Here is a 7677-nt window from a genome sequence, read left to right as displayed (position 1 = left end):
CATTGAGCCGCCATACATGCACCAAATATTGTACGAAATGAGGTTTCATACGATATCATTGGTGCGTGTATGGCCAGCTTAAGTATGTATGTTCTCCCAGTGTCTTCCTCTAAGTAAGACCCTCTAAATTACCCTGACTGCTGTACCTGGTTCTTAAAAGCACAACAGGGTTAGCAGGGGCCATCTCTCACCATTTCAGGTCCTCTGCTCTGCAACCGAAGCATGCCAAGTTGAAGCAATTCAGACCTGAGCATATGCTCACTGTTGGTAATCTTTCAGAACCAGATACAAATGGGGACATTTTTAGGGGGGGTCCCTAGAGGTGTGAATCAAAAGGCTGTAGAGTGCGCCATGCTATTAAAGGAGAAAGAAAGGTAAAACCTAAGTAAGGTTTATCAGAAAGGTCTATGTAAATACAGCCATAAGCACTCACAGAAATTCTGCACTGACTTCTCTGTCAAAAGATTTGTTGTGTCTGTAATTCATGTGCCAGACACACGCAGCTCTCTGCTCTCTCCCCTCTCCTGCCCCCCCCTTAGAAATGTGGATCTGAGCCAATCAGCAGGAAGCTTCCTCATAGTTTTACTAACTGAGCATGGAAACTTGGTCTCGGTCTCGGTCTCGGTGCAGAAGTGAGGCATTATGGGAACTTTCTTTACACAGCTCAGCATTTTTCTTCCTGTTTGGCTTCTGATCATCTGAACAGGTGAAATATGGGGAAACTTAAAGGACAATGAAAGGTTAATATAAATTAAAAGTCTAAAGGCATTCTTTTTAAGTACTTACTGCATATCTAAATTCCCAGATCCCTGCTTGCTTCTCTGAGATATGGTGCTGGCAGCCTACAGCAGTGTGAAGACTACAGTGACATCACTGAAATCTCTCTCTCCTTCCTGTAGGTGCCAGCGGCAGCCTTCCTATTCTCTGAGCATGTGTGTAACTTGATCCTGTCTCCTGTTCTGAGCTACACATGCCCACCAGCCAATCAGAAGCGGATCTGGCAGAGGGGAGGGGGGGGAGGGAATGAAACACATATGCAGTATGAAGCAAGGAGGGAAAGGAAGGGAGAATACATTTTTAGAGATGGCTGCCTGTTCTAGAAAATGTGAAGTAAGTGTGACTGAGTAAATATTTGATTAGGTGAGCCAAAAGTGTGGCATTTTTACTAAACAATAGGAGGACTATTGGGCAGTATGCTTTTTAAATTTTGACTTGCATTCTCCTTTAAGGGCATTATTGAGATAACTGAAGGTATGCCTGCAGCTTGAGATTAACGCTTTATTAGCCTTTCCTTCTCCTTTAAGAACAGATTTCCTCTCCTTTAACTGGTTCCTGATCAAACTGATCGTATGGTGTGTTTAGATCCACTGGGGAAGGGATTGAAGAGAATGACATATAATCTCAGTAAAGTGCTTCAGAATATGTTGGAACTATATGAATAAATGATGATAATATTGCATGTGTATATATGGATTATGAAGCTGATAATCGCAGGACCCTTGATATAGGTTCATAAATATGGATTAAATGCATAACATATATATTTCTTTCTTTTCTTTCATCTTAACAATTCCTGCCTTTTTATATGAAGGTACTGCTCTATCTGCTCGATAGATAGATGGATAGATAGATAGATAAAATGCCAAATAAAATGTGATTGTCCAATTCCCCTGAAACCACAGAAATGATGACTGTCCCTTTGTGGTAGAGCAGTCTTTATGACATGGGGGACATGGGGACTTACAGAAATAGAAATGTCCACAGCCATTTAGTTAGGAGCTGGATGTTGTAGGGGTCAAATTAGCTCCTTTTAACTTAGACCTACAAAGCACTTAATACAGCTTTTGATGGATTGTGATAGATGTACAAAGTGAGTTGTAAGCTACAATATTTACATTGAAGACTTGAGTGTCTGATGATTGTAACCAAACGCTATAATACATTGAAAAGGGCATTGAAAGGGAACTCTGTGAAACACAAGATTAAGTATAGAAAGACACTTAACTTTAAAGGAATTCTGTCATGATTTTTATGGTGTACTTTTTATTTCTAAATACAAATGTATTTGTTTAGCTGTAATATTGGTGTGTAGGCACCATCTCAGTGCATTGTGCCTGAGTCTGAGCTTTCAGAAACAGCCAGCGTTACACATTGGAACTGCTTTCGGTTCTCCTACTCCCATGTAACTGGAGGAGTCCCAAGCGAGACTTGGATTTCTTACTATTGAGTGCTATTCTGATATCTACAGGGAGCTGCTATCTTGCTACCTTCCCATTGTTCTGCTGATCGACTGCTGGGAGGGGGATGATATCACTCCAACTTGCAGCTCAGCAGTAAAGTTTGACTGAAGTTTATCACAGCACAGGTCACATGGCTAGCCCATGTAAAATTTTAAAATTAAATGCTGGAGAAGCTCTATTCCATCTAACTGATGCGTTTTGCAAAAACATGTTTTCTCATGACAGATGTTCTATATATTTTAGCATAATACTGCTGTACTGTTGATACAGTCCCTAGCTAAGGCGCCATTGTGTTCAAAAAGGCACAAAGTTTGTCCAGGAGCAGTAACCCATAGCAACCAATCAGCATGTAGCATTTACTGGTCACCCGTTTAAAAGCAAGGGTTGCTATGGGTTACTGCTACTGGACAATATTAGTGCCTTTTATTACATAAGGAGGCATAAATTTACCTATAATGTGCACAAATAAACTGCATTTTCTGTATTTATGTTGCAATATGATTTATGGATGGTGCAAACAAAAGTGGGTAGCTGGGCCAAGCAGTATTGTCATAGCCTCAGATACTACTTGACCTGGCTCTGGGATGGCGTTAATGCCTTTATTCCTCCCCCATCTGCCCCTTATGAATATAGCATTGCTGAATTTAGGCAGCACTGTATTTATGGGGCAGACAAGTCTTTGCTCTCCTGACAAATTAAGATTGTACTGTATTCATTGTGCAGATGCGGGCTTTGCTATCAGGCTACTCTGCAAATATTCTAAGAAGGGCAGGATGCTAAAGTATGAAGAGCAGAGGTTTCCTACCTTGCAACCTGCACATGGTAAATGGGGCATACAGTATCCTGTTTGGTACCCAGTTACAGAATACCTACCTCAAAGTGTCTGACAGACTGAAACCAAATACAATAATAATACAAGGAACTTTCTTCAAGAGACACAGCGTTTAAAGACTCATGTTAACTTTCCACAGCCATTAGCCCTAATTTATTTAACACCACATTGCAGGCTATGAGAATTTGTTCTAGATTTACTGGCTGTTTAACCTTTTTCAGATGTACTCCCTATTCCGATTGCCTCATCATTCCATGGTATAACAATAGTATAGTTTAGTCTGATACATAGATGGAGGAGAAATCCCATGTATTCACTATATGCAGAGCTCTCTTACAAATAAAAATTAGAGGCTTTAGTACTGACACTGTATAGACCCATTATCTATAAATAACATGGTACCTAGGTAACTTGGCATTAAAGTGCATGTTGATATATCAAAATCACTGTTAGGTTCACAGTTCACTTGAATTTTTACATGTGTTAAGTAGAAAATCTAAGTTGAATACTGAGGCAAATATACCCATTGGGATTCAGAGCTGTCAAGCACCGTTCTGCTTCTTGAACATTCACTTTGCTTTTGTAGACAAGGAAACTGCATTTAAAGCTTTTAAATGGTACTGCAGTAGTGCAGTCTTTACCGCCCTAGTCAATGTGTGGGATGTGCTTCTCAAAGACATTTTTAAACTGGCGTTTGGGAGCTATTATCAGGCCACTGATGTTTGGATTGTGCTACAAATAAAACCAAATTAATAACTATTTCCTTTTAGAAACTCTTAGTGCATCTAAATTAAGAAAATGCTTCTGCTGTTGACTGCTTATTCACATTGGCATTCCATTCTGTGTAAAACACAATTTTTAGTATTATCAGTGGTACATTTAAATTAGAGAATAACAACCTATTTACTTTGTATCATGTCTTTGTTAGGGTTGATGCCAATTATCACAGCAACCAATAGGATGTTTATTTTCAAACAGCTGATCAGTAACTCTTACCTGCTAAAAGGTATGGGTTACCAGACAAGTAGAAAAAATGTAAGACCCTTTATAACATTACACCCTTAGCGCCAAAATATAAAAAGATTGAGTAAAAGCAATAATTATAGCTACCAAAACGTAGATTAAAAAAACAGAATTTTATGACTATATTGGAGCATAAGTAGTGATTTTTATTACATGCACATGCATATAAAAGTGTGTGTTTATGTATGTATATAGTTATCATGATGTACCATCTTTTTGCAGGAAGAACATGAGGATTGTTTTGGAATCTTTGTGAATGAAATGATTCTTTCAGACGGTAACCTAATCGATCAATAAGACCGCGCCAGGCAGTCTAATAAATGTTTGATAGTTCCGCATTTGGATGTTTTATTACTGTGTATAATGTTTCTTTCTGATTTCTAGCAAAAGAAAGTCAATTCCTAGGGAAGGTTAACTGAGGTCTAATATTGATTAGTGCCGGAGACCACCGGCCATTTTCCTTAACTCTACATTTCCCCAGGTGATTCTCAGCCATGTTAACTCTATTCCAAAGCCAAGCAATATTTTTACACTAAACTTTTCTCACAGTTTCTTTTAGCACTAGAAGTTTTGATATAACTCTCTCCCTGCACTGGGTACTCTACAGCCACTCTTCCTTGGCTTTGTACTCTCATATTGAAAATAATCTTTGTCAAGGTCATTATAGCCGAGTCAATAGTTCAGACATCATCAATAAGACACGGCAGAAAATAATGCTTTCAGTGTTAAACTGGAGACCCAAAGGCCAACTGAAGAGCCTGACCTCCAGGGCCCCAGTAACACCAATCACTCCTCCCAGTTAGTGGCAAGCCCTCCTTTCCCTGATGCCCTCCCCACCACTTGGCCACTGCCACAATATGTTCTGCCCTACCACTGAAAACACCCTTCCACATACGCACTTTGCTCCTGGTGTCCCCTTGGGCCAGTCTGATGCTGAATGTTTTGTCAGCCCCCCCCCCCCCGGGCGTTCGTAAATTAAACTTACCTACAGCGCGACGGGGGAGGGAAACCGGTGGCCTAGGGGACAGCCCAGCAGGGATCAGGTCTGGCCTGGTCCAGTCCAACCCTGACTACCTGAAGCGGCAGACTAGATGCTGTTCTTGTCCTTACCTTTGGATGAAGGTAAGATTGCCAATGTAGGGTACAATTCTAGAGCACAATTCTCAGTTAAAAATGGAAAAGTGATGTTAAAGTTACCAGGGGCAGCTGCTTGAGTCCATGTTTAAAGGGGTTGTTTCCCTTCAATTCCGCTTCAAAAACTCGGATGAGTTTTCTGAAGGGATAGGAGTGACCTATTTTGAACCTATTTTGACCCACTGAGAACTCTTTATTCCTAAATGCTTTGCCCCTACATTTTCCTATTGGACTTGTGCACTCTAACCAGGAGCATAATTTGAAAGATCAATTGTTAATTTCTCACTTGCAATGGCATAGGCAAGTATATCACAAATCAGTACTCTGTCACCGGCAAAGGAAGCAGTATCAGACTGACAGGAAATAAGACTGACACAATAAGAGTTAAGTCTGCTGCCAGTACTATGGGTGACATCATATAAGGAAGTAAAAGAAAAACTGTAGTAGCTCCCCCCCCTGTGCTGGCTCTTGTAAATCTGTATCATTACATGATATATAATCTGTCTATATATTTTATGTATCAGAAATTAAAACAAGTTGGCTTCTCTAAATGTAAATAATAAAAACTGTTTAATCTTATATTATCTCGAACAAATACAAAAACAGCATGTACATTTTGTTTGCTTCTCAGTTTACATTTCCAAGAGGCACACTTATTTAAGGTTAAATGATACAAATTATTAATACTGCTGTAACCATACACATTTTTTTACATATTTCGGTATAAAAATATAATATATTCCATGCAAAATACACAGTTATTTCAGGGCAGACCTCGATAAAAGGAAAGTGTAAATCAATAGGGGTGCCAGATTTTAGCCCCCCCCCCACCCCCGTGATTGTTTTCACTAACCTGATACCTTTGGGCCAGTGCTCCTGTTTGCAGAAAACTGCACCAGTGGGGTGCAAGCACCACCAAGCAATATTTTTTGTTCATTTCTTTTTTTTATTTTCTTCAGTACCCCAGGCTGGCACTATACCCCCAGTGATTTAGACTTTCCTTCTCCATTAATCATAGTTAACTGACACAGCCAGTCATAGTGTTCTATCCACAGAATCATGTACCAGTTGTTGCATCTCACAGACTAATAATATTGTTTTACTTTTAAATACATAACAGTGGGAAGGGTTATATAAGTTTACTTAGGCTAATGTCCCACGGAGAGATTTAGTTGCTGCGATTTTCGCTGGAACTCACTTTTTTAAAAATTGCAGCGACTAAATCTCCCCATGGGACACTAGCCTTAAGCTATAGCAAGTAGAATTTACTGGTTACCTGTAAAAAGATGATTTGTTGCTAGAATGCAAAAAATGTGCATTTTTTCTCATGACAGATATGCCATACTAGAAATGCAAGTGTGACACCCACTGGGTAATGCAGACAACCCAGCCTTTCAATTTCCAATTACGTCTGAACTATTATAATTTTGTTTAGAGATTCCTGTCGACATTACGCTAAGGGGCAGATTTATCAGCATTCAAGACTGTGGTCTGCCACAATCTTCTTCACCAGCACTGTATTTCAAACTTGTGCACCCCTAGGCCAGCATTTGAAAGCATATTTGCAACCTGAAACTGCGCCCAACCCTTTCTAATGCGCTTCAGCTTCTAACTAGCTGCACTGGGGACAGCTGTGGCAGTGAGGCAAGTTGGTGGCATGCCGCCCCTAAAACTTTGCCACCCTAGGCCTGGGCCTTTGTGGCCTCGCTACAAATCTGGGCCTGTTCCTCACACTTGGCAAGTAAAAGCTGTAGAAGTCAATGGGAACTGTCACTGAATATTTCAAAAAACTGAATTTTATTTTTTGACCAGTTTATTAAACAGTTGAATTTTTAATTGAAAATAAATGAAATAATGTCATTTTTTTGTGTGCAACAAAACATGACTGCAAGTATTCCATCTGTGTTTTTCTTTAATATGCTTTTGGTTGAAAATGATAAAGTGCGTGAATTTGTTTTTTCTCCAACATGAAAATTTAAAAATCTGCCCCCAAAAGTAATTTTAAGATGAAAGCCCCCTTTAAAAAATAATTTTCCCCACTTGCTCTTGAGAAAATAATCTGATCCTTACTAATTCAGTACAAATTTGCATCAGTGAGGCACTAGATGTAAAGGTTTCATGGCCTCCTCTTCAAAGTGCTGAAGTTCTTTGGTCATTATAGGATGGTATTAGGTGCTACCTAAAGAGCTGGTTATTTTAGACCAACTTTGTAGGACTTTTTACTCAGTAAACAGAGAGCTCATTTATTACCAGTGGAGAAACCCTTAGCAACCAGAAATATACTTTTAGAATTCTAAAGGCAGTAGAAGTACTGAATAGTAGATTGGTTGCTATTGGTTTCTGCACATGCACAGTGTTAGTAAATGACCCTAACATTTGCTTTTATATATTACTTAATTTAGTGTGAGGTGTATTTAAAGAGGGGGGGATAGCTTTATGCCACTGGAG

The sequence above is a fragment of the Xenopus tropicalis genome, chromosome 4 (assembly GCF_000004195.4).
Source record: "Xenopus tropicalis strain Nigerian chromosome 4, UCB_Xtro_10.0, whole genome shotgun sequence".
Lineage (NCBI taxonomy): Eukaryota > Metazoa > Chordata > Amphibia > Anura > Pipidae > Xenopus > Xenopus tropicalis.
Note: the sequence above shows the minus strand (reverse complement) of the source record.